Consider the following 26867-nt stretch of genomic DNA (forward strand, 5'->3'; position numbering starts at 1 on the left):
CCAGGATGACCAGGTCACCCTCATGGGTGTCCATTCCCTGCTTAGACACAGGCCAACCCTGTAAACTATCCCTGCTGGCTGGATATGAAAGCCCTAGCACCAGGTTGCCCTGGAAAATCACTAGACAGAGCCCAGACTCTAAGCGATAGGAGCTTATACTTTCTTGATTCAATAAACCAAACAAAACAGGGACCTGTCCTATTTCTCATGCAGGAAAAAGCTCACTCCCCCTCTGTATTCAGGCCTTTACTATCATTTCCATCTCATGTGGGATAATCTCTCTAGTGTACTTGGCACTAGAGTTAATGGATCAAAAAAACAAACAAACAAACAAACAAAAACCATGCAGGCAAATCATCCAGGGCAACTTTCAGCATGGATAGTATTTTTCAGAAAGAAAGTACTATGAATTTCAGATACGGCTTTGTAACTAGCTAGCTATAGGTGCTTGGTCAAGTGACTGAACTTCTCTGGGCCAATGTTTCTTTATTTGTGAAATTTCCCATATAAAATTACACCAGTAAATTTATCATCCCCAGAGCCCATGCAGAGCATTTCTCCCAAGAGACTAACAGTTTGCACTAAGTTATCCACATTCTTTTGCCCAGAAACCTGTCTCCAATACACACCAATACCAATACATAGACAGCAGTCTGAATTTCTACAGCCATAAAAATCCTTTATTTAAAAAAAAAAATGGGGCGCCTGGGTGGCTCAGTGAGTTAAACGTCCGACTTTGGCTCAGATCACGCTCTCACGGTTTGTGAGTTTGAGCCCCACATCACGCTCCACATTGACAGCTCAGAGCCTGCTCTATCACCCTCTCTCTCTCTCTGCCCCTCCACCACTCATGCTCACTCTCTCTCACTCTCTCTCTCTCTCTCTACGTCTCTCAAAAAATAAATAAATAAATTTTTTTAAAAGGCAGGCCTGGAGAGATTAGGTATAGTTGCATATAAGTAGTGGAAATAAGATCAGCCAAGTCAGGTCTGCCCCAATCCCAGATTCACCTCATAGCCTGGAGGCGATGGACCTGGGAGGGAGGGGTTCATGAAATAGTGAATCCCCCAGGACAGAAGAATGGAAACCATGTTTGGGCATCCCATGGGATTTGTGGAGAAATGGGGAGACATTTAGAGAAACTACCAGACACAGAAAGTGTAAACTTTCTAGTGCCAGATCATGGTAGACCAGGGGCAGCTTAAGGAAGCTGTCCTGGGAATGGAATGTCCGAAGAAGGCCAACCCTAGGTTGAAGTAACCAGAATGGCAGAGCATAGGAAAGGCTCTCAGTTGAGGTTCAAGTGAGCACCAAAAGAACAAATTCATGCCAACACTCAGGGAGCAGTCTTAGGACTCAAACAGAAAGGCCTTTGTCATCTCACTGACTACCACTCTGCTCTTGGCCATTGTAATTTCAAATAAGTAAGGATCTGTATCAATTAAAGTTCTTTGGTTGCAAACAACATAAACTGATTCAAGCTAATTTGAACAATAAAAAAGAAATTTGGGGGAGCACATGGGCAAATCCACAAAAATTAAAGAAAAGCTGAAACTTAGACATTAGAACAGTCAGAAATAAGAATAGCCGGGCAATCTCAATAGCAAGATTATTGGATGGTCACCTCAGGTCACTCCTCCAACCACTTCCCATCCTTGGGTCAATCTGCTTAAGATTTAAATTCCTGAAGAGAGTATCTGATTGGCCTACTTTTTCATGTGCTACGTGCACGCAGGCACAAGTGCACCCAGGAATGCACATGTGAAGAGAGAACCAATTTTAATTGGAAGTCTTAGCAAGTGTCATTTGCATTGTGGGAGGAGTCATTATTGCCAGTAGGCAGAAACAGCGGATGTCCACTGAAGGGTTGTTCTGCAACAAGTCTAAGGGGGCAGATTCCTTTCCGGGAACTACCTGGAAAGTTTGCAGGAGCTACAGGTTATTCAGAGCTGAAAAGAAACCCATGCAAGCAAATAAGTGCTCAGGAATGAGAGAGGCTCATGAATCAGATATTCAGAACAGGACAGATAGATATCAAGCCTGGACAGTGTGACAAAATTTCACCTCAGTCAAAATTATCTTAAATATTGTTTGTTTTTGTGAGGTTCATCCAGAACCTGAGTTAGCCTGGTGCCTCCAGAGAGAGAAATACAGTGAATATGAGCTGTTTAGGAGTTGGGTAATTGAAAATAACAGTAAGCCTTGCCAATGATAAGATAAAAAGCTGAACAATTAGTTCTGTCCTTGGAGGGTAGGTGGGCCCACAGCCAAACAGGACTGGAAGTATCTCTAGGAGCCTCTGGTTGTGCCCCAAACACAGTAACAGTTTCAAACACACACACACACACACACACACACACACACACACACACACAAACACACACACACACCCCGCACCAGGGGTAAAACCAGGGAATAGATGTCGTTGCCTTCAGTCTCTCCCTACCTCTCTTCAAGGACTTAGATTAGTGTCTTTGGCTTTCAAACTGTCCTCCATTCTTCTTTTATATGTTAACAAATTCACACACAATGTGGTACACTTTTGCATTTTAAAATCTATTATCTTTTAGTCCCACTATGGAATAAAATATATTAAAACATCATGAAAAGAGTTTTACTTAGTGCCAGGAGACTTGGGTTCATGAATCTAGGCTGGACACACATTAAGCTGGTGTCATTTTCACTCCCCATTACCACAGGCAACGTGCAGGGCAAGGAACAGTGTTTGCTCATTTTTCCCTCTCCTGGGCCATTCTCCTCCCTTAGGTTCAATACTGGTCCTAAGTTGCTCTACAACTAAATCACATCCATCTTTCACATCTGGCCCAAGTGAAGGCAGTGAGACATGAAGGAAAGGATCAAATTGCCCCAGTTCAAACCCCAGCTCTACCTGTGATGAACTGGATACCCTTAGACAAATTACTTCTCTGATGTTCTGTTTCATGATCTGTAAAATGAAAGTAATCGTACATCTCTTTCACGAAGATCATGAAATAGTTTATGTACAAAGAAACGCCCACAGTAGGCACCTGATAGCTATTATCATTACTTCTTCCATGAAGCCTTCCCTGACCGACCCTTTCCAGACCATATTCTTGTTTTTCTCCATACCTTTGGTGCAAATTCCCTGTATCATTTAGATAGTCATCAAGTGCTCTGAGATGTTAAAATGGTACCTTTCTTCTAACACCTATATCAAAAATGTCCCCAATGTACTCTTTCTTTTTTAAGTTTATTTATTTATTTTGAGAAAGAGAGGACATGAGTGGGGGAGGGGTAGAGAGAGAGGTAGAAAGAGAATCCCAAGCAGGTTCCATGCTGTCAGCACGAAGCCCGACTCAGGGGTCTCAAACTCACGAACCCTGAGGTCATGACCTAAGCTGAAATCAAGAGTCAGACACTTAACCGACTGACCACCCAGGGTCCCTCCCCAATGCCCTTTTAAAAACAAAACAAAACAAAACAAAACAAAAAAACCACCACCACCAACAACAACAAAATACACCTTATTTGACAACGTATGATCTCGTGTACTCCTTTTCCAGGAAATGTCCTACTAACTCAACTCCCCATCATCATTAAGTCCTATGACTTAGCAGCATGAATAAGATATTCAAAAAAAGACTATTTTGAGTAAGAAGTTTATAACTATATCCAAATATATCCAAATCTGTGCTCATTTTCCTTTCCAATTTAACCCAGAAATGTTTTTCATGCAGATATGCTTAATGTCTGAACCTCAGAACGAGCCCTTATTTCCCTACCCTTAGAGCTAGTCACTTCTTTTTCCTGCTATTAATCCTACCTGCACCATCCACAGCCTGGCAGTCTTTGTCCTAGTTGTTCACGTCATCCTCTCTGTCTCAGTTGTGCTCAGCATCAGGATCTGTTAACCTAGGAAAAACACAGACGTGGGTGGGAATAAGAGCCAGGCTTTGCTAGAAACTCTGCCCACTCTTCCCCTTTCATACCTCCCCAGGCACCATAGCCCTCTAAGGAGCTACTGAATTTGGGTCTCATGTCATTCAATTTCATCAAAAGTCCAGCAACAGCTGCTTCATTTGAGTAAAAGTTCAGAGAATGAGAAAGTTGAGAGCACTAATACCAATTCAGCAAGCTCAAGCCAGAGACACAATCTAGCTTTAGTGGAAGAGATAAAAGGACATGGCTGATGGCTTCCCTGGGTGGGAGAGAAATAAAATCTCAAGGCTGTTTTTGCTGAGTGTGCTGGTTGTCAGGTGTCTGCAAACAAATCCCTAAAAATTGAGCAAGATCAAAGGACTCATCAAAGACCCATTCATCAAAGCTGGAACTCCACGCAGTCTGGGTTACAAACCATGTCTTCTATCCACACCCAAGAGAATCTGCACAGGAGATAGCCTTCAGCCCTGCTTATTGGTGTAAATCAAATAATACTGAAAATGGGGAAGGGAGAAAAAGATAAATGCCAGGAAAATCAAGGTCTCTAAGAATTTTATGGCCTTTTGAGACTCTTAAGAAAATCTCTACCTACTTATTCCTTCTTTTCCTAGCAAGACTCTTGCTAGCACCAAAAACAGATTTATAGTTCTTACTATTTGTAAGAGGTAACACATTGAATGCCAACAACGACAATGTACGATGTACAACTAAATCCAAACACTGTTCTGTGGGCTTACATTCAGAGGAGAGAAACCACTGAAATATCAATGAGAAAAAAGACACAAATGGCCCTCAGGAGCAAGTAAATGTGAGTGTATGTACAGATATTTTCTTACTTTCCCCACCAGCTATGGGAGAGTATGAACTCTGTACCCAAGAGAGTGCCTTGCTTGTAGTAGGCACACGAAGAATTGGAAGAATTGCACTTTGTTTTAGCTACTTTTGAATGTTGGGTGTAAACAGAGTTTGCCCTGGTCACAGATGATAAACAAATAGGCAGAAAGGAAATGCCAGAAGCTACACCTATTCATGAGGAAGGACAAAACCATGAATGGCAAACAAACTTCACACTGCATTTTCTTGCAAAGCATAATGCGTGCTATGAAGGATCAGGTTGCATACAGACTCATAGCAGATTCAGTATTGCAATTAAAGTTCATGGCTTTTTCCATATCGTCTCCAAGGCCAAGTGCCAAGTGGAAAGGAACAATAGATGAAATGTTTCTCCCTAAAAGATCTTGGTGAAACAACAGATGATGACTTTTATAGACTCAAGGTTATGAACCCAGATGTATTTTCCAGTTAGAACAGAAAAATAGAAATCAGTTTTGGACATTGCCAAGCATTGTGATGCCATTGCCAGATAAGTCTTGTCTTAATTTTAAAAGCATTTGAGAAATGGGATGCTTCTCTACAGTGTGGTTTCCTAGAACTTTTCATAGAACAAAACCAAATGTTGAAGAATTTGAAAGAACCAAAAATCATACAGTCCAATTAAGGTTTCAAGTGAGAACTGTGTTCTCTCAAATGAAGTCTTTTCATGAGGAACCAGGATCCTCATCTCCTACAATATTTGGGTCTTGGCTACTATTATCCTTGCTCTCCCATGTGGTTTCTGACCCTTTTCCAGGAAGTAACAGCTGAATGCAAAATTAGGATGAGAGTTTACTGTGGGGGCAGTCACACCTGGAAGACTGTTCCAGGGGGTAGTCCCTCCAGGAAATAAATCCACACACTTCAGTGACAACAGTGGGAAATGTTTTCAACAGACTTGCTACCCGGCCACCATTGGGGTAGGCTGGGGGTGTCACTGCCTGTCAGAGACAGAGCTTTTACTTTGGTTTCTTAGGAAAATAGTACATGCCCTTTCTGCTTCCCACTGAGAGTGAATTACTCTTGCCTGTGCTCAAGCAGAGAGAGGCTGACTGGGCTGGGAGCACTCAGCTACAGCCTATTAAACTGAAGTTGCCTTTAAAGTTGGTTAATGACAAGAAAAACTGTGTTTCCATCTATGTATATATCCAAGCTCAGACACAGGAGAAAAAACTTTGTGTGGAAAAATGCCTTCATTTTACAAATTTGAATGTTCCTGACTTGACATCTAAAAACTCTTAAAAATAAAAACATCTTGAAAATTATTAAATCTATATTCTATGATAATTCAAATGCACGCCTGCTTGCTCACACACCCACAAACAAAATGACTTTCCTGAAGGTCAAACTCCACACAATAAAGTTAGGCAAAGAAGGCAACATACCTTTCCTCCCTCTCTTTATCATTATCATGGGTGGTTAGCATTTACACGGCACTGTGCTCTTGGCTGTTTTTCATAAGCATTCCTATCAGCTGGCCCTCGGCAGTAACCTTCCTTTAGAAGTCAGGTCAGAGAATGCTAGTTTGCAAATGAGACACAGAAGCCAAAGTATTTGCCTAGCATGTCAGATCAAGAAACAATGTCTGAGTATAGCCATCATATTCCCAATCCCAGGTGTGAATCACCTAGGTCGTTTATTCCAAAAAAATTTTCAGGCCAAATTTGTAGCAATTTTATTACTCGATTTCTGATATCTTTCTCTTTATTCTCTATTGCAATCAGCTTTAGATACTTCTAAGACAAATTTTCTGATATAAAATAACATTAATATAAAAAGACTACATACTTGGAATTACCCTCCTATCTTTCAGTCTTACAAAGCCTGGTTTTGTTCTTTATTTGTTTTAATGTTCAAAGACTATATCCATCCCTTAATTGTCCAAGTCAACTGACCTAATTATTGCTGTCATAGTTTTAACCACTGTTTAAGTATGTTAAATAACCAAGAGTTGGTAATTGTATATGTCCCTGTCACAGTTTTAAAAGACAAAGGAACAATTTCAACTTTCAATAATTTCTTATTAGCTTTCAATGGAAAGTAGAAACAGTAAAGAAAATGCAAAACAAACTCAACATCATGTGCCATGATTGGTCAACTGTAACACACCATACGAATCTCTGTTGATGTTGATGATGAAGGGAATGGGGCAGGGAGGAGGAGAAGAAGGAGGCAATTGTCATTTCCATAAAGAAGTACCAAGCGTCATTTCTGGTCCTTAGTTTCAATCACATAGACAATCAGCATTGGCTAATTCCGAACTGGTTTTGAAAATTTTAGAGTTACAACATGGCTGGTAGCCTGATTTGGAAGTCTAAATTTCTGATGGAATATAAGCTGACCACATAACACATTTATTTTGTCGGAGTGATAGGATCTCAGTCACTTACCCAGTTTTTGATCTTGGAACTTATCAAATGGCAGATAGATACATAATGCCATAAAATCAAACTGGAAATAACCTGGGACTAACATGTTCTTTTCTCAAGCAAAGGACGCTAAAAACATTTGGTTCCTTTTCAAAACCAGAACATTCAATAACCTGCAGTGATTTTAACTAGGTACAAAATGTGATCATTTTGAACTCAGATTGTAATCCATTAAAGATTTCCTATTTGAAATTCTACAGCAGCCATAAAAATAAGCACTAACTTTATATATTTTGGGCCTACAGAAAATCATACAATAAACTACAAATAGCTAACTCTGGTTTCTTTGTGTTATACCCGGGTGTATCTGCAGATAGGCTGTAAGTAGCATGAATGGGGTACCTTCAACCCATTCAGATGCCTTCCTTTCTGGTGCAACACCCATCCTACCATTACCTCCAAGTATTTCCTTAACTCATGCTGCTATCTCCCCTGTATGCACCACCACCACTGCTCACGGAGTGAGGCCACAGTCTCTGGAGCCAGGCTGCCTGGGTTCAATCTCCCTTTGCCAGTTTCTTTTTCTTTTTCTTTTTTAATGTTTATTTCTTCATTTTGAGAAAGAGTGTTTGTGTGAGCAGGGGAGAGGCAGAGAGACGGAGAAAGCACAGAGCCCAACGTGGGGTTCATTCTCACAAACCAAACCATGAGACCATGACCTGAGCTGAAATCATGAGTTGGATGCTTAATTGACAGAGCCACCCACGTGGCCCTCACCTTTGCCAGTTTCTAGCTATTTAACCTTGGGTAAGTTATTAAACTCTGTGTCTCAGTTTCCTCTGTAAAACAGGCATGATAAAATTGCCTCCCCACAGGCTGTTATAAGAATTGAATGCATGAATATATGTAAAATGTGTGGAGTATTACCTAGAATACAGTAAGATTTATACAAATTTCATTGTTAAGGGCAAATTTTGAAAAACCTCACTGTTGTCCTATTATAGTCTGAAAAAACCTCTGCCTCTCTCTGGTCTGACTGGTAGTTCTCTCAACACCCTGTGCCCCTGACAATTCTCTAACCCTCCTTACACACTGCAGATAGGACAACAGTCACCAGGCCCTCTAGTGCAAGCACTCCCTGGATTCTACCCATCCACCTGTCACTCATATATCACCCAACCAATCCCTTAGGCCACCACCACTCACTCACAAGTGTCCCCGTAATGGTTAGAGATCCAGGTGAAATTTTGTTGGACAATGAAGGAATAGGATTGTTAATGTCAGTAAGAGAACTAAAGCAATGCTTCTTGTCCCTATCCTGCTTGAATACTCCAGAGAGGAAATACCCTAGAACTAGACCTGCCATGTTTACTATTTATTCCTGGCTGCTATCTTCCTTCTGCCTCCTTCTAAGGAAAGAACACAAGCAGCAAATGTGATGTGAGCACCCTCAGAAACAGGCTCTTTTCCCAGAAATACTTCCCCATCAGCTCCTTCCATTGGAGGATTCCACATAGACATCCTACCCTCTCCTCCACCTTGGCAGAAACATCCATCCAGTTCTTCTCTAGCCAAACCCTGCTATTTACTTAGCTGCTAGATCTCGACTATTCCTTTAAGGCTTTTACCTTCTCTGAAAAGCCCTAAATGGGCCCACTTCTTCCCAACATTTCCTGCAGGTAGAAATTTAAAGCCACGTAGGAGTGGGAAGAAGCAGTTGCCAGCAGAGAAATTCTCTTGGGCAAGCTGGATTCTCACTTCACCTTACATTTCTGACCAGCCTGTTTCCGAGGGTGCTCACATCACACTTGCTGGGTGTGCTCTTTCCTTACAAGGAGCCAGAAGGAAGATAGCAGCCGGGAATAGTAAACATGGCAGGTCTAGTTTGAAAACTGACTTCAAGATGACTTTTTTTTTTTCCAATGGCAAAGATTGGAGACCAGATACCAGCATGCAAAGTGCTAGCCCTTTACCACTTATAAAAAATTCTGTAACAGGGGCACCTGGGTGGCTTAGTCGGTTGAGCGTCTGACTTTGGCTCAGGTCATGGTCTCGCAGTTTGTGGGCTCGAGCTCCACGTCAGGCTCTGTGCTGAAGCTCAGAGCCTGGAGCCTGCTTCGGATTCTGTGTCTCCCTGTCTTTCTGCCCTTCCCCCACTCACACTCTGTCTCTCACTCCTTCAAAAATAAATAAACCTTAAAAATTTTTTTTTAATTTAATAACAGGCTGCAAACCAATAACCTATCCTATAATATAGAATAGATTATGTTCTTCCAAGAGGAGGAAGTAGTAAGTTATTATGTTTGACAATAAGATCTTGGGACCTTCTAAGATGCACAAAGTACCACACTGTAATTGTTTTTTTAATGTTGTGACTTTACAGCAATTACATATTCAAAAAAATAATGTAAGCATTGCCACATACCGAATGTCTATATTCCTCCTAAATTCATATGCTTAAACCTAATCCCTAATGTGATGCTGTTTAGAAATGGGGCCTTTAGGTGGTGATTAGGTCATGAGGGTGGATACCTCATGGATGGGATTAGTACCCTTATAAAAAAGGCTCCAGAGAGCTACCTCACCCTTCTGCCATGTGAGGGCACAGCACAAAGAAGTCAGCCCTCACTAGAAACTAAATCTATTGGAGCCCTGATCTTGGACTTTTCAGCCTTCAGAACCATGAGAAATAAATGTTTGTTGTTTATAAGCCATTCAGTCTATGGTATTTTGTTACAGCAAGCCAAAAGGACTAAGACAAGCATATTCTAAATCACAGGCTTCTAAAATCTCAAAATCCACTAAAGATTGAGGAATCCACAAAAACAGTTCACTCTTGAACAAAACATATGGAAAAATGTATAAACTAAATTCTAAGTTAATAGATACAGATAAGCAAATGGAAGCCAAGATGAAAGTGTCTTTGAATTTGTTCTCTCAATCTTTCAATGAAAATTCTCAAATTTTTTTTGACAGTGTCACTTTCCTGAGTTCTATCCATAATTTTTATGGGAAAGACATGTTTCCCAACTCAGTCAACTTAGGTGATTCTGATAAGAACCAATTTTCAAGGTCTTACCTCTTTTATTTTTTTTTTATTTTTTAAATTTTATTTTTTTTAATTCACATCCAAATTAGTTAGCATAGTGCAACAATGATTTCAGGAGTAGATTCCTTAGTGCCTCTTACCCATTTAGCCCATCCCCCCTCCCATAACCCCTCCAGTAACCTTCTGTTTGTTCTCCATATTTTTCTCTTATGTTTTGTCCCCCTCCTTGTTTTTATATTATTTTTGTTTCCTTTCCATTATGTTCATCTGTTTTGTCTCTTAAAGTCCTCATATGAGTGAAGTCATATGATTTTTGCCTTTCTCTGACTAAATTCCCTTAGCATAATACCCTCCAGTTCCATCCACGTAGTTGCAAATGGCAAGATTTCATTCTTTTTGAATGAAATGAATACACACACACACACACACACACACACACATACATACACATATATACCACATCTTCTTTATCCATTCTTCCATCAATGGACATTTGGGCTCTTTCCATACTTTGGCTATTATTGATAGTGCTGCTATAAACATTGGGGTGCATGTGTCCCTTCGAAACAGCACACCTGTATCCCTTGGATAAATACCTAGTAGCGTAATTGCTGAGTCATAGGGTAGTTCTATTTTTAGTTTTTTGAGGAACCTCCACACTGTTTTCCAGAGTGGCTACACCACCAGCTTGCATTCCCAACCTCTTTGTTTTATTGAGCTGAACTGAGCCTGATAACCCAGACTCAGGTAGTTACTCCACCTATAATCTACCTTGTAAGCCCTCTGAGATTCAGCTTCCCTCTTGTGAAATGGAGATGATGATAGGAAATAAAAGCTCTTTGCAAACTCTAAGGTAATACCTATATTCTAACACAATGCATCATTCCAGGGGCATGTATATTTTCTGAAAAGGCTGCAAGAGCAAATACTCAACTTTTTGTACTTACTTTTGGTTTGAGGCTCCCCAATCCTGAGCCCTTAAATTATTTTAGTGAAAGATGCATCCCTCTTTCTGCTCAAATCCGTATAAATAATGGAAGGTTTTTAGTGATTTCTCAAGAGAAGGAACAGCTATTCCCACTTACACATTTTGCAAAGCTGAAAAGTTAAGCTGACAAAAAGAAAGATGTCTAGGTTATAAGTGGAATTAAGATACAGAACAAAAAGAAAGATGATGGTTTCTTTCACCACAACCACCAAAAAAATAAATCTCTTCTCTTTTATTCATTAATTTACTCAATCATTTGTTCAACAAATATGAGCAATCATGGTCACAGGCACTATTCCTGGCCCCAGATAGCCAGCAGTGACAAAATCAAGGCCCTGCTCTCATGGAGTTTACACTCTACTTGTGGGAAAGGGTGGAAACAGACAATAAATAAACTTGCCAGGTGGTGCTAAGTAGTATGAAGGAAGCTTAAGGAACAGAGTGAAGGGAAGGAAAAATTCTTCTCTAGCCTCCAGGTCTTCCAGCTGGACTAAGAATTAAATTTACATGAGACAGATTAACAGGAGAAAAAGCCAAAATTTTATTATGTGTGCACAGAGGCCCAGTACTGAAATTGAGACCTAAAGAAATAACCAAAGTGGGCAGTTTTTATACTCTTTAGGCACAGAGACAATAAATCTGTGAGGAATTGACAAGACAAAAAAAAAAAAAAAAGCTTAACTTTGGGAGCTTCAATTAGTAAGAAATTCTAAACCGAATTTGGTGTGGAGTAGTAAAGCAGTAAAAAGTAACAAGGGTTGTTTATACAGCCTTCTGGGGTCTAAACTTCCCGTATCCAGTGATAAGGATGTCTACCTCCTGGTACAGAGAAGGTGCCTTTCACATGGAGATTAATTTCTTGCTCTCAGAGAGACAGAAGGGGGTCTGAGTGTCCTTGCATAGGCTGTCTTTCAAGTAACTTTTACATAAAATAATCAATACACCAAAGTGGCACATTTGGGGGCGAGCTGCCCATGGCCCTTACAAGAGCATGATGGAGGGGGAAGGTGTCCAATGGGGTGGTTGTTATGCCTTTCTCATCAGGTGACATTGCAGCTGAAGCTGGAATAGAGGAAGGTGGTCAGTCATTCAGATACACAGGGACAGCATATCCCAACCAGGGGAACAGTAATGAAACCCTAGAGGCTAGAGTGTGCTTTACTACCCAGCTGCTTGTACTCACTGACCCTTGTCCCACATTTTTCTTTAAGCTCTTCTTTCCAGCTTATCTCTTAACTCGGAGGGCAGGCAGGGGCGGGGGGGGGGTGGGGGGAAGGAAAGTGAAATCACTCCTCCAGGGATACCAGCTGCCCTGACAAGACCACCAGCAGCCCAGACAACCCAGACCAGTTTGAGCTTAACCTCAGACTCACACCTGCACAGAAGGACCATGGAGTGGCCTCTAGAATGACCAACAACTACCTTTATATCATTATACTATTAAAACCTCAGCCCAAGGAGGAGCATGAGCCTCCTCTACATAACATACAATGCGTGTATAGCCATGTTTCCTTCAGACTCATGCAATACCTTGTGCCCGCCTCTATCTGCAATGCCAGGGCTTCCCTATGTAAAATTCATCCTAACCCTAAGTAAAGGGAACACATCCACCCTTGCTTGGAGGAGTCACAGCTTTGGAAGCCATTCCCCGTGATCTCCTTATATGCTGCAAATAAAGTTTTCTTTGTGCAATCACTCAACCTGGTGCGGTTTCTGACTCACCAAGAAGCAAACTCATGTTGGTTTGGTTACAGGAGCAAGGGTGCCGGTGATGGCCCATGAGGTCGGAGAGGTGCAGAGGGACAGATGGTATGCAGTCTGCAGGTCATGGTAAGGATTTTGCATTCTACTCAGAGAAGAGAAGACATTATAGGTTTTAGTGCAGAGGAGTGATATGATCTGGTTTATGTTTTTAACAAATTTCTCTGTGGAGTGTATATTGGGTTAGAAGGCTGCTGGGATCCGCATGGTAGCAGTGCAGGTGGCAGAAGTGAGAATTCTGATTATATTCTGAAGATAACTGTCTCTGGGGGTTGCTAATGGATGGGATGTGCAGCAAGTGAGAAAAGGGGGTCAAAGACCAGTACATCAACTGGAAGAATAGTTATGCCATTGTCTGAGAGGGGGAAGTCTACAAGAGGAGTAACTTTGATGGGAGGAAAGAGAATCAAGATTTGTTTTGAACATCATAAGCTTGAGCTGCCTGTTAGAAATCTAAGTGGAGATATTGGGGCTATTAAATATCCAAGATTCAGTTTTGCCATTTATAAGAAGTTCAGGAGAGCCATTTGGGCTAGAGAGAGAAATTTGGGAGTCATTAGCATAAGTTTGCCAGATTTAGAAAATAAAGTTACAGGACTAAATATTATTGGTTATGTATCTAAAATTCAAATTTAACTGGGAATCCTGTGTTTTATCTGTCATCCCTGTGGGTGGGGCTAGCTGAGATCACAAAGAAGGTTAGTGCGAAAAGAGGAGAGAGAAGTGACCCAAGGATTGGGCCCTGGGGCACTGTGATGTTAAAAGATCAGAAAGAGGAGCAGGAGCCATAGAAGGGACCAGAAGGAAAACCAGAAAGTATGGTGTTCTAGAAACCAAGAGAAGAAAGCGTCATAAAAAGGAAAGAGTGATCACCTGTGTCAGTTGCAACTAATATCACTGGATTTGACAATGCAGACGGCATGGGGGAAGGAATGTTAGCCTGGGTTTCAGGGAAAAAAAATGGGAAAAGATACACAGTGAGAACAAGAACATACACAATTACTTTTTGTAATGGGGAGTATAAAAATGGGCAACAGCTGGAGGATAATTAGGGGTCCAAGGAGGTATTTTTTAAAGATGAGGTAGTGGTCAGCAGCCATGACAGGTGAGTGAAGTGGCATCCTGTCCCCAGAGTGGAGTTAAAAAGAAAAACACAGGCCCAAAATGGCATTACTTTGGCCAGGCCAAGTCACCAAACCAGGGCTTAATACCTAACCTAATTGCAGCTTTTATCTTCCCCTCAGAAATGTAGTCTTAACCTGCGAATCAGAAAGTAGCAAGGAGATAATCTATCACAAGGTCCTTCTCCATTCCCCCCCACAACCAAAAAAGGAAGAATGAGGTAATCTGCATAATAAGACTTTCTGCCCTTCCCCCTGAGGGAAGGTGATCTTGCCTGAAACAATACTTTCTTTTCTTTTGCCTATAACTCTCTTGCCCCACCAACCTTCTTATAAAAACCTTCCATTTTGTGCAACTTCTGAGAGCTTCCCTCTGTTTGCTAGATGGGATAATGCCCCATTCATGAATCATTTAATAAACCTAATTAGATCTTCAAATTTACTCAGTTGAATTTTGTTTTTTAACAGTAGCTATGCACTTGACACTGAGAAGCTGGTACTTGCCTAGTATTCAGGCACAGAGCTTTGGCACCTAGGTTGGTGGTGAAGAGCCACAATGGGTCCTAGATCAGGAATATCCAAGGTGTGCTTAGTGTGACACCATATTTGACTTTATCCCCCCAAAATGCTACTATCTCTGGGGTGGGAAGTGCTTCTACATGTCAATCCTTTGCCCTGGGGATTTGGGGTACACCTTGTGTGGCTCAGCACCAAGGATGTTACTACCTATGACTTCTGGAAAATCAGACATCTGAAACAGTGGTTTATCTTATTTTCAGCAAACATAGGTCTCGTTTCTGGATAGAAACAGACATTTTGCAAATGAAATTGCAAATATTTCTACTGTTCAGATGCTTAGGGCTTCAGAGAGCCAACACAAGATGGCAGGCATGTCCTTGCAGTATTCAGTGACAGGGCAGAGAACATGATCCAATTGAAGGTGCATCTGGGGGAGACTGGAAGTCCAACAGAAGAAGGTAGCAGGGCTGGCAGCCATTCACCAGTCAGCCAAGTGCCTCCCAGAATCACAGGCCCGTATACTCCAGCCGTGTGAGATGAGAGGCGCCAGTGAGTCTACTGACCTGGACTGACCGCCAATCTGGCACCGTATACCTGGCCCCTGTATACTCACAGGTGATAAATCCTTTCAGTGCTGACAACTACAATTCAACCATTTGGAGAAGCAGAAGTGTTCAGATTCCTTAGGTGATATGTTGAGTTTATTAATGCATTAAGCAGCTTCACATTTGAGGATTGTATATTATCTCCCTGGTACTTTGTTAGGAGTGGGAAAGTCTAAGCCATACCACTCGTAAACTAATTTTAACATTATCTGTATCAAAGTTACATGACTTCCTAAGTTCACTAGGAATTGGTGGCCCATAAACATTCATTTATTCCTCCACAAAACCTGATAACTCCTGTTTCTGCTTTATGTTGGAGTCTTTCCATTTTCAAATATGACAATTAACAAGTTTACTTTAGCATATGTTATAGAATGTCTATTTACTGTGTCACTAATTTTGGGCTTTGAAAAAAATGCTTTATGCTCCACTAAAAGAAAAGATCCAGTTTCATGTTCGTACCTTTTCACATAATGTTTTCCCTCATTAAAATGACCAGACAGGGGCACATGGGTGGCTGTCAGTTGAGTGTCAGACTCTTGATTTTGGCCCAGGGTCCTGGGATCAAGCCCCACATTGGACTCTGTGCTGAGCGTAAAGTCTGCTTAAGATTCTCTCTCTCCCTCTGCCCCTCTGTCCGCCTCGTGTGCTCTCCCTCTCTCTCTAAAATAAAAAATACAATACAATACAATAAAATGACCAGACAGAAATTTGTTTATAAAGCTTACAATTAATGCCTCTATTGAAAATTTTTTAAGGATGAGATATTGTAGAACCCTTGTATGCTGATGATAATGATTAAGTAAGGAGAAGGAGACTGATCATGCAAGAGAGAATATAAAATTGCAGAAGTGTTGCCCTTGAGTAAGCAGCAAGTTTGGGGAATATGCAAAATCTAGCACACACCTGCAAGGACTGCCCTACAGGGGTACAGGGATAGTTTGCCCCCTACATCAACAGCTGAAGGCTGGCTTGTCAGCACAGATGCACCTAGGTTATGAGTTTTGGTGATGAAAGCACGAGGAATTTCTTTTCTGGTTGCTTGTATCCTCTCAGTGAAATAAACAATCAGGTCATGAGCTGAGAGTGAGGAGTAGGGAGGGGCATTGGAAGTTAGAGGGGAGAGGAGAAAGGATCAGATGATGGTCGAGGAAAGAGGGAATGAATTCAGGGAAATGCTTCAAGATTGGCTGGCTACCTGATCCACTTTAGGTTTGTGGTAATTAATTCAGAGTAGGGTGATGGAGGCAGAAAGGGGCAGGGAAATTAAATATGTACACAAGGGAATTAAATCATGCAGTAAAGACTTGAGGGGAGGTAATGATCAGCAAGAAGGTGATGGGGTCAATGGATTGGAGGAGAGGTGGAACAGCTACTAGAGCCCAAGGACTAGAAGGAATGAGCTGGAAAAATAGGAAATGGTGTAGGATATCAGAAGGTTTGAAGCTGAGATTATGAAGGGGTGTTTTTCCATAAACATTCCCACTGCCGGCCATTGTTTCTAAGTTTCAATAAAAGTCAGTTTGATGTTGCCTAAGAATAGTGCATGCAAGCCAATGAATGTGGTTCAGAAAGTTCCCCCTCCTTCCCCTTGCTTCCTCCCCCTCTCCACCTCGGCTGCCCTCCCTCCCCAACCCCCAATAATTCTGAAATGGAATAAAACTACTCAAATGTGAATTTAACCAAAACAGGTTAAAACTGATGCCTGATGAAAGAGCATCTTTCCATCACACTAAAGATGTAGAGAAAACATAAAAAGAACATGTTGCTGACAGAAGCTGAGAGGAAGAACACAAGAAATAGTTGTCTCTGACATTTAAGCAAGCCCAATGCTGGGTGGTTTTAGATTTATATGACTGATAAATAATACAAGATTCCCTGTAGAGGACAAATCCAAGTGAAAAATAACCAATTGAGAAAAGAGGTATGTGGTTAGTAATCTCAACAAGAAAAGGCTGAGCTATTCTGAAATCCAAGATATCAAATGATGATTTTTCACTTGTAAAATTGTATCATCGGCATTAGAAAAGAAAATTTTAAATTACCTTTTATGGTTAATCCTGGATTGTTCTTTTACTTAGAACATTTTTTGCCTATTTTTCAAAACCTTTCTATTTTCCTTCTCATTCAAACATTACGGCAAAATTCTTCTCAGCATCCTGGCATCTGGCATTTCCAAGCAGTGGAGTGTTTCTTCGAGAAGGGAGGTGGGGCAGGAATTACTATGCTTTTCCCTGGGAGTAATGTGATTTCAAAAGTGAAAAAAAAAATTCCATCCACTTTTTTTTTTTTACACTGAAATTAAATATTTCGACATTCATATTTAGCAGAAAAATGCAAATGATTAATAAAATATAAAAAGATGTTCAATATCACCAACATTTATTTAACTCATATAGTGTTCATTATGTGTCAGGCACTGCTCTAAGCACCAGGTACTATTCTAAATTTTTACAAATATTAACTCAATTTATCCCAATAATAGTCTTATTTGGCAGGTACTATTATTTTTCCTATTGTCAATGGGAATAATGAAACTGAGTCACAGGGAAGTTGCTAAAGTCACATAGGTAGTAGGCAACACAATCAGGCAGCTGGACTAGAGATCCATGCCTTTAGACACTATGCCATGTGATCTTGCTGGGAAAATGCAAGTTTAATCAAGATGCCATTTTCTATCCAGCAGATTGGCAAAAAAATTGTTTTTAATTGGTAACATCAAATGCTGGTAAGAATGTAGGCAAATGACAATCAAATATTGTTATACCCTTCTTAGAGGGCAATCTGGCAGTATGCACTAAAAGTCTGCAGGACACAAAACTCTTCTATATAACATTCCACTTTGAGGACTTTGGCCAACAGAAATAAATATCAGTTTTTATAGTATTCCATATTCCATATGCTATGCAGCTATTATATATGATTTCACTCTATTGATCCACAGAAAGCTGCAGTAATGTGTACAGAAAGATCCTACCTTCTTGTTAAGTATTTTTATGAGCATATTTAACAGTCACCTCAGGAAGGAAGATAGGGAAGAGAGGATTATTTTTTCTACATATATTTCTGAATTATTGGACATTTTATATAAGCTAGTATTGCCTCTGCAATTTAAAATCTAAGTTAGAAATAATTATGAATGTAAATGTGACTATCAGCCTACATGTTTTATATTTTCAACCCCACAAAGGAAATTATATAAATAATACAGCTTTTCCATTCAGATGTGAAAGACTCAGAGTCATATTTATGGATACCTCTTATGTCCAGGCATTGTACATACTTCTCAGAAATTATAGAACAGCCATTAATTTTCTTTAATGGGCATTTATAGCAATAGAAAGCAAAAGGAATAGTTTGCTCATTCTTTGTCTAATAGTATAACTAGCCTGTGGAGAGTAATATCATTTTAAAAACCAGTGTATGATCGACAATCTCCGTTTCTATTCCTTCTGTTTCACAATCAGGTTGGAGAGAGAACCCACATTTAAGAGGGAAATGGAGGGGCTGGGGTGTTGAAAGTTTTTAAATTGTTTTCTTCTTTGATAAAGGGAATTAGACAGACATTTCTTGGGCTTTGCTTCCTTCTGTCCATGCTCTACGCTGTGCGGGACTTGAAGCGGTAAAGTTGGAATCTGGAATAGTGGCTGGAAATGGTCAGGGCACAAGGACTACAATAAGGATTCTGCCAGCGTCTTTTGATTTCTGGTTGTGTGAACCACAAACCCTTCCTGGCTGGTGAAATTTGAAGTGCTGCTGCCATCTGCAGGGGTTCCCCATTGTCATATGTGAGTAGAGTCACAAGTGCATCAGATCCAGTCTCATAACCCTCTGCAGGAGTTCTGAGTCGCAGCTAGTAAACAGACATCCCAGGTGCCTACTAAAATGAAGGTAATTTGTCATAAAACTTAAGATGGTTACCCAATAAGGCAGCTTTTCAGTGTGTATGTTTAATGTTACAGAATAGTGAATTTGTCCCTTTAAGAGGAAATATGCATTAAGATGTAGGGTCCAAGAGAGGATGTGACTGAGAAGTAAGCCACATCTTTAAAAAAAAAATGGGGGAGGGGAGTAAGTTATAGCATTTTAGATGCACCTGGTGTCTCTGAAGACCATCAAGTCAATCTCCCTGAGGACTACAGGCTCAGTTTCCACTGCTAACAACAAGTTTGGAGAACGTTTGGTCAAGAACCTGGGCTTCCATTTTTTACCTGTTCTATTGAGTGGTTTGTTCATTAATTCTGAGCCTATCTCTCTCCTCTGATTTCTTAAGTTATGGATAATTGATAGGAAAGGCCAACTGCCTGCTAGCATGAAACTCCAATACTTCTTTCTCAGAAATAATTCTACTTCACTACGATGTGAAGAAAAATTAATTAAGCCCTAAAATGAAAGTAGATCCATTATACAGTCTTTCTTCATGACGGTTCGAGGTGTCTGCCAATGGTCTGGCAAGTCCAGGAGAACATGAATATCCCTGGTGGCTCCAATGGGGGCAGTGGCCCAATCTTCAGGTCATTATACCACAATACTGTCTGCAAATTCTGAGATACTGAAGTTTTCATACAGCTCACTTCACACTTTTATTGTTTCCTCATCATTTTAAACAATCCTAAGCTCTCATGGAAAGTCAAAACGTACCTTATAGAGTCCACTTTTGCCTTTGGTTGACATTATTAAAAGCAGAAAGTAAATTCCTTTCAATTTACCTTTAGAAAAATTTCACATCATTTTAGGAGACATCCAAGTTCCCCTTCACCACAAATCTGGCAGTTAAGAAATGTGTACAGAAAGAGAGGATTATAACACAAAGCTAGCACCCTAATAGATGTTAGATCATCAGCTTGACACTTCAGAAACTTTGCTGTATCTGGAGAAATGTCCTTGTCTTACGAAATTTTGCCGTGGAGTTATTGATTTCTGTGGCAAATACTTTGTAAGGGCTCATTCGTATGCTCAGTATTCTGCCAGGCACTTTTTATACGTTACCTCTTCATTCTTCACGATGATTCTGTGAAGGTCATACATTCCCATTTAGCAGATAAGGAAACTGGGATATGGTAGTTCAACTAACTTGCCTAGAGAGACGTAGGATTGGAAGCCGCGTGTGCCTTACTTTTTACGCCTATGCTGTTTGCGCGATCGCATCACAAAAGCAGGATTTGCTGAGCTTTTTCCTGCACACTGTGCTTATGAAACAGTCATTCAATGAACATTTGACTCTTTGCTACATTCAAGGCATTGTGAATTTTATTAATATAGCACTAAGAGGAAAAAATAAGTCAGGCCTAAAATTAGACCATAAAACAAGCAAAAGTTATAAAAATGGAAACTATGACTCAAAGCATATTGAGCTATTTGTGTTCACTGCCACTGGGGGCATTGCTGACTTCCGAGTAGAAGAACAAGAGATCAGATTACACACAGGAGAAATCTTATAACCTTAAGATAATTTTGAACCCATCCCCGACACCACATAGGAAAAAGAAAATTGGGGTTAAAACTTAAGACATATCAAAATATACCTAAGCATGATTTGGCAGCTGGGCCAAGCTAAAGATTACAATTTTTATTTCTACTTTCCTTCCTATCCCTATTACATCCGACCACTCAAGCCTTGGAATGGAAAAACAAATGATCCTCTGCAAAATTTACCCCATCTTGTTTTATGGGTTATGTTGTTACTATTTCTGAATCTCAGTGCCTATAGCATTAATTCAATGTTAGGGCAAATCTGGCCACGTTCAATTTCACTGCACTCGCTACTCTGTCTGTTCTTCCTACAGAGCCCTAAATGTCCCAGAGTCAGGATTTAAACAGTGAAGCCACCATCTCAGCCTGGTGCCCTCAGAAGCCTCTGGTGCCATGATGCAGATGCTTACAGCTTAATGAACCACTGTTTAGTGTGCTGCTAAATGAGGTTGCAAAGAGTGAACCACCCCTAATGCATCAGCCTTTCACTTGAGGAAAGGGGTTCTTCTCATCACTTACCAGACTTCACCTGAAGGGCAAATGCACCCCCAGATCTTCACATTTGGGTAAACCGAGAGCGCTTAAAGAAGCAGATCTGACTCTGCCTGCTGATCTGATTTTCTGCTCTAACAGTCATCATTAATATTAATGCTAAATTGGAAGAAGAGACATAGGGGTCCTCAGGCAGAAAGTCAGCACAAAAGGCTAAATGTGAATTATCCAGGATGCTTGGGCCACACTTAGTGCTAATAATGATGAAAACTTTACAGACAAATGCTACCCAGATTCAGCCTAAAAGCAATGATATCACTGGTCCTGTAATGAAAGGTACTACAAATGAAAAGTTGAGAAAATCATTTGGATTTCTGTCTGGGGATGTACCCCATACTCAAAGAGACCTTCTAACCTAGAGCTGATAAGGACATTTGTCTTGATATAAACTACCCCAGACATTATTATGAGTGTTCACCTTTTCCTACCACCTCAACCTCAATATGTCTAGAATATCATCTACAGCACCCGTAGCCTCCTCCTAAGATCACTTGATACTTCAACTATCCCAGTGTCTCTGGCTTCAAACAGTAGAATCTCCCACAGCCCCTCTCTTGGCCCCCACATTCAGTGTCTTCAGGTCGTTCGTAGTGAGGTTCATCTCACCATCTTTCCATCTGCCTTTCCCCTTGTCCAGACTCTCATTGTTGCACTTCCCACACGACTTAACCCTGAAGGGTAGCAGAAAATGCCACCTCAAATCTGTCACTTTGGTATATCGATTTTTTTGAGATGCAGGCACTAGAAAACCAGCAGATGCAAGGAGAGACTCACTCTAAACTCCTGTCATCCTCCAAAAGGAACTCACTAATCGTCAATCCTCTCCCCAGGAGTTATAGCAACCAGGGAAGATGGACTCTTACCACAGGAGAGGAGACTAAAGTTCACACCACACCCAGACAAACTTTGTCACAAACTATCATACCTTCCATCTATTCTTCTAAAGGCCCATTCATCTCCCTTTACTCTCCCCTAAGAGACCTCCAACCCCCACCCTGCTTTCCCTTTTAAGGTGTTGTGTAGTCCTGGATTCTAAGCCACCTTGGGGAGTCACTCAGTTTTCCCTTCACGTGTACATGAGGTGAACATGGTAATAGGCTTCTATCTGTTTTTCTCCTGTAAATCTGCCTTTTATTGCAGGCATCTCAGGTAGGAACCCAAAAGGGTAGAGAGAAAATTATTTCCATCCCTTATGACCTCTGGCCAGACTCCTGGCCCTTGCAACATCCTTCACCCTTGCAGCAGAGATTAATTTTCCTGATGTGCCACACTCCCCCATGCAAACCCAAGCAGCTCCCAAGTCTTCAGAGTAAAGTTCTGACTCCTCAGCTCCATGATCATCCCAGCAGGGGATTCAAATACTTCCCTTTTGTGCCCACACTGCTTCAATCAGACCAGCCTCTCCTCTCCCCTGTAACAGGCTACATGCACTATGATTTTAGCCACTCTGCCTGCCTCTTCTATCATATAAATCCTACTTCTTTTTTTATAAAAGTTCAGGTTACATGAATCACCACCACCTTCCCTGTAGGCCTCCCCAGTTTATCTTTCTGTGTTCTTTTCTTCTCTATTTCTTCCACTTTTCACTTTCTGTTCTTTTCGCTATTTCTTTATTTATACCACTATTTCCCAGCTAATTCCTGCAGAGATTACTGAGTATGTCATTCATTTACCACTTTCCATAATAATAGTAGGTAACACATATAGTGCTTACTAATTCCAGGCTCTGTATAGTGCTTTACATATATGAAACTATTTAAAACTCACAACAACCCTATGAGGCAGGTGCTGTCATTATCCCCATTTTACAAGTCAGACACTGAGAGCTTACACAACTTACCCAAGGTTCTAGGCTAAAGAACTACACTGCCAGGATATTGACCCAGGCAATGAAGTTCTAGAAACGCTTTTCTACCTTCTTATAGATAATCTTTTATTATTAATTTTTTACACCTGCTCTTATGTTCCCAACCAGATTCTTGAGGAGAAGAGTTAGTTCTTTACAGTTTGCTGACCTCATCTGCCTTAAAGCAGCCTTAAATTATTTCTGGAAATAAAAGGTGGAATCTAAACGAATAAGTTTTCTTACACACCAGTCTCTCTGAAAAATCTATGACCAACCTTATAAAGCCTCTGTAATCTTCTTTGAATCATGTATGAGTCTGGAAAATCCAACTGTATAGAATGTATGAATTGTATTTAACAAGGGCTATAAAGTGAAGCCATACCCCACCTCCTCATGAACACACCAATTTCTAATATATTAAAAAGGATTTTCACAGGGGAAACAATTCCCAAGAAAATAATTCCCAAATGCATTAAATACAAAATAATTGTGGAAGAAATTTTGCGGAGTGTAGTCAGACTACTGAAATGCTGGTTGCAATGTTATCCTGAAAGAAGTTTGTGCAGCACTTAGATCCTTAGAATTTGTCATTCTAAATGTAGAATTGCTTATGAGGTCAGAACCATCACATTGATATTGTCCAAGCACCTCACATAGTCATACCCATATTGGGTCTTTAAAAATTCTCTGGATTTGTTCCTTAACTTTGGGGTTATCTTACTGTCACTGATTGCTTTTCTTGTAAATATATCACTTTCTCCAAACTAATGGATTCCCCTCCTCAGCCCTTCTATCTCAAGCAGCTTTATTCTCTTTGTTCATCTTTTTCTGGGCCATTACATTGTCTACTAGAGTTAGCCTGTAATATCATATTTGCCAGCAGGGGCTGCCATTTGCCACAGGATTTGCTAATTTTCAAAATTCCCTAGATCTGAGACTCCAGATTGTATAAAATAGTACAGTGCCTAATTTATCAAGTTGGCAGGTTTGAAATGCTATAAAATCAGTTACTTAAAATGAGTGATGCTTGTAATGTGCTGCACAGTTTTAATGAGCAGAGCGCCACTGCTCCATTAAGACAACGGGAGACCACATTGGGAAACAAGCAGCAACAATGTGAGGTTAAGAGAATAGCAGGAAAACCTGCTTCTTGCCCACAAGATCCCAGTGGGGACAATATGTTCAATAAACAATTGACTTTCTCATTGGCAAACAAAAGGGACTCATCTTAGTGTCTTTCATCATCTGTCCATCCTCTCCCTTTCCATACAAGGTCAGCCCTATGTTACCTCTTATAAAAATTATACCAATAGCCTTATATCCTTTCTCCTGCCCCAGACTCTTCCAACTGAAAACTATTCGGTGAAGTGCTGGAATAATCTTTCTAAAATGATACTTTCTTAAAAATTGTGATGTCCATAATCAAGGCAAGCCCTCCTCAAAGTGACATACCACACCTTATAAGCCAGTCTGAAGTTATCTGTCCAATGGTACTTTCTACTCGCTGATTCTCCACTTTGACAAGACAGGGGCTTTTATTCTTCCCCACAGATTAAGCTCATTTCCATCTTGATACGTTTGTGCCTGTTAATCCACTAATCCACACACCTGAAATACCCTCCTTCTTCTCTTAACTCCTTAGTCAACACTATGGCTATATTAATTTCCCAGGAGTGATTAAATGCATGGAATATTGCTAGTTAACATAATTCTTTCTCCCAGCATCCCTGGGAGCACCTGAAATATAAGACAACCACTCTACACCAGAGCAATATTAATGAAATACAATACTGTAACACTTGCATACAGCATTAAGTGAGCAGACAACATACAGATAACTCCTAGGGGACCTCAGCCAGCACAAGCTCTTCCATTTGCCCATGGTGATTTTGCATTCTCAGCTGAAATGTGATTTTGAAGGAGCCTCCTCACCTTCACAGGACTTGCTTTGACTGCATGAGTAAATTCTCTGGGAGAACCCACTGCTGTATTTTAAGTACCATCTTTCCTCTCTGCCCATAATTTCTTACTCTCCTGCCTTCCTGAAAGTCATGTTATTGTCTGCCCCCACCACTCTGGACTTAAGACACGCAAATCATGACGTCTGCTGAGATCACCAGAAGAAAGGCTGGCACCATAATGTTCCCCTTTTCAATATTTTCCTATGTTGGCCAGAGTCACTTCTTAACCACAGTCAGTCCTCCAAGGGCTTCTCTGCCCACTCAGTCAGCTAACAACCGTCATTTCTATGATACACCTCTAATTTACTGTTTGGGGATGAAATATGGTCTATTTAGAATCAGAAATCAAAGGTTTATGAATTTTTTCAAATTTATTTTAGAGAGAGAGAGTACAAGTGGGGGAGGGGGCAGAGGGACAGGATGAGAGAATCTTAAGCAGGTTCCATGCTCAGCACAGAGACCGACATGGGGCTCGATCCCATGACCTGAGCCAAAATCAAGAGTCAGACACTCAACCGACTGGGCTACCCAGGCACCCCCAGAAATCAAAGGTTTAGATTCACATTCTGGCTCTGTTACTTTCTAGCTGATATATTTGAACCTCTTACCTCAGAGGTGAAATGGAAATGATAATCTCTACAAGTCAAGAAGTGAGCTCAAAGGAAAGAACATACATCGAAGCACATTGAACACTATATAGCGCTATACACAAGTAAAATGTTATATCTTTATGCATTAACTCAGTAGGAGTCCCAAACATAGGTCACCCCATGAGGCAGAGACAATAAGAACAAAGCTACAAATCCTGGCAGGAAGGAGGAGCTCTCCAGTTCATTTTTTCTTTGCATCAATAAGCTATAGAAACAAGAATTTGTCTACCATCTCTATCTGAATGCCATCTAGTGGACATAAAGTTCTTGTAATAACAGAAGAACTACAATTACAGGTGATGGTTCCTAAGGCATGAGCCACTGCCAGCATTGTCAATACACAAGGTAAGTCTTAGCCTTAATGGGGGACAAATTAAGGACCACCTATGATGTACAATGTAAAAAATTCTGAATAAGGCCCTGGTTCTTAGTGACTCTCCCCTTAACCCCTAAATCTCTCAAAATTTCATCATTAGAGCTTCATTTTTTCAAGCATTGGAGGGTGTTTAGTCTTCAAACATCCTTTATTACAATTAAAAAACCTATGAGCAATAACCCTTTCAATATTTTTCAGCTCACACCTTAGCAGAGGTTAGATGAGGGTAAAGAAGAAGTAAATTCTAGAAGAAGTAAAGTAGAGAAGTAAAGGTTGTACTAGAAATCAAGAAGGGCAGGGAAGAGTTGAGGCCTTGGAAAGCCATGAGTGTCAAAAAGGAGACCAGAGGGACCAAAGATAAACTCCATACTCACCCTACTTTTGTTTTAGCCAGGCCTTGTTAATGCACATTGTTTGCTTGATTTTTTTTTCTTTTTGTATCCTGCAGCTTACAATTAGCCTCAATGAATGACGAAGCCTACAGTCAAGCAAAAGTGGAAAGGATATATATATTTTAAGATTTAAATATATCTCTGAAGCCACCTCTGCACACAGTGAGGCCAGGGAGGGAGGATGGTGGGGGCAGGCAAGAGGGAGACCCGCCTTGTTGTTTGAGTCCAAAGCTTATGGGGCTTCCCACCGACAGCCCTCGTTTGGCAGCATGGCACTGGAGGTGTGCCTCTTTGGACACATATTGGAGTCCTGCTTAGCTGTGTCTGCTCCTCCTCAACATGCTTCCTTTTCTATCTGCAGTATTTAGAAAGATGAGAGACAACGCTGCGAAGAACACAAAGGCTTTTGCAA

This window comes from Prionailurus viverrinus, chromosome B3 (assembly GCF_022837055.1).
Source record: "Prionailurus viverrinus isolate Anna chromosome B3, UM_Priviv_1.0, whole genome shotgun sequence".
NCBI lineage: Eukaryota > Metazoa > Chordata > Mammalia > Carnivora > Felidae > Prionailurus > Prionailurus viverrinus.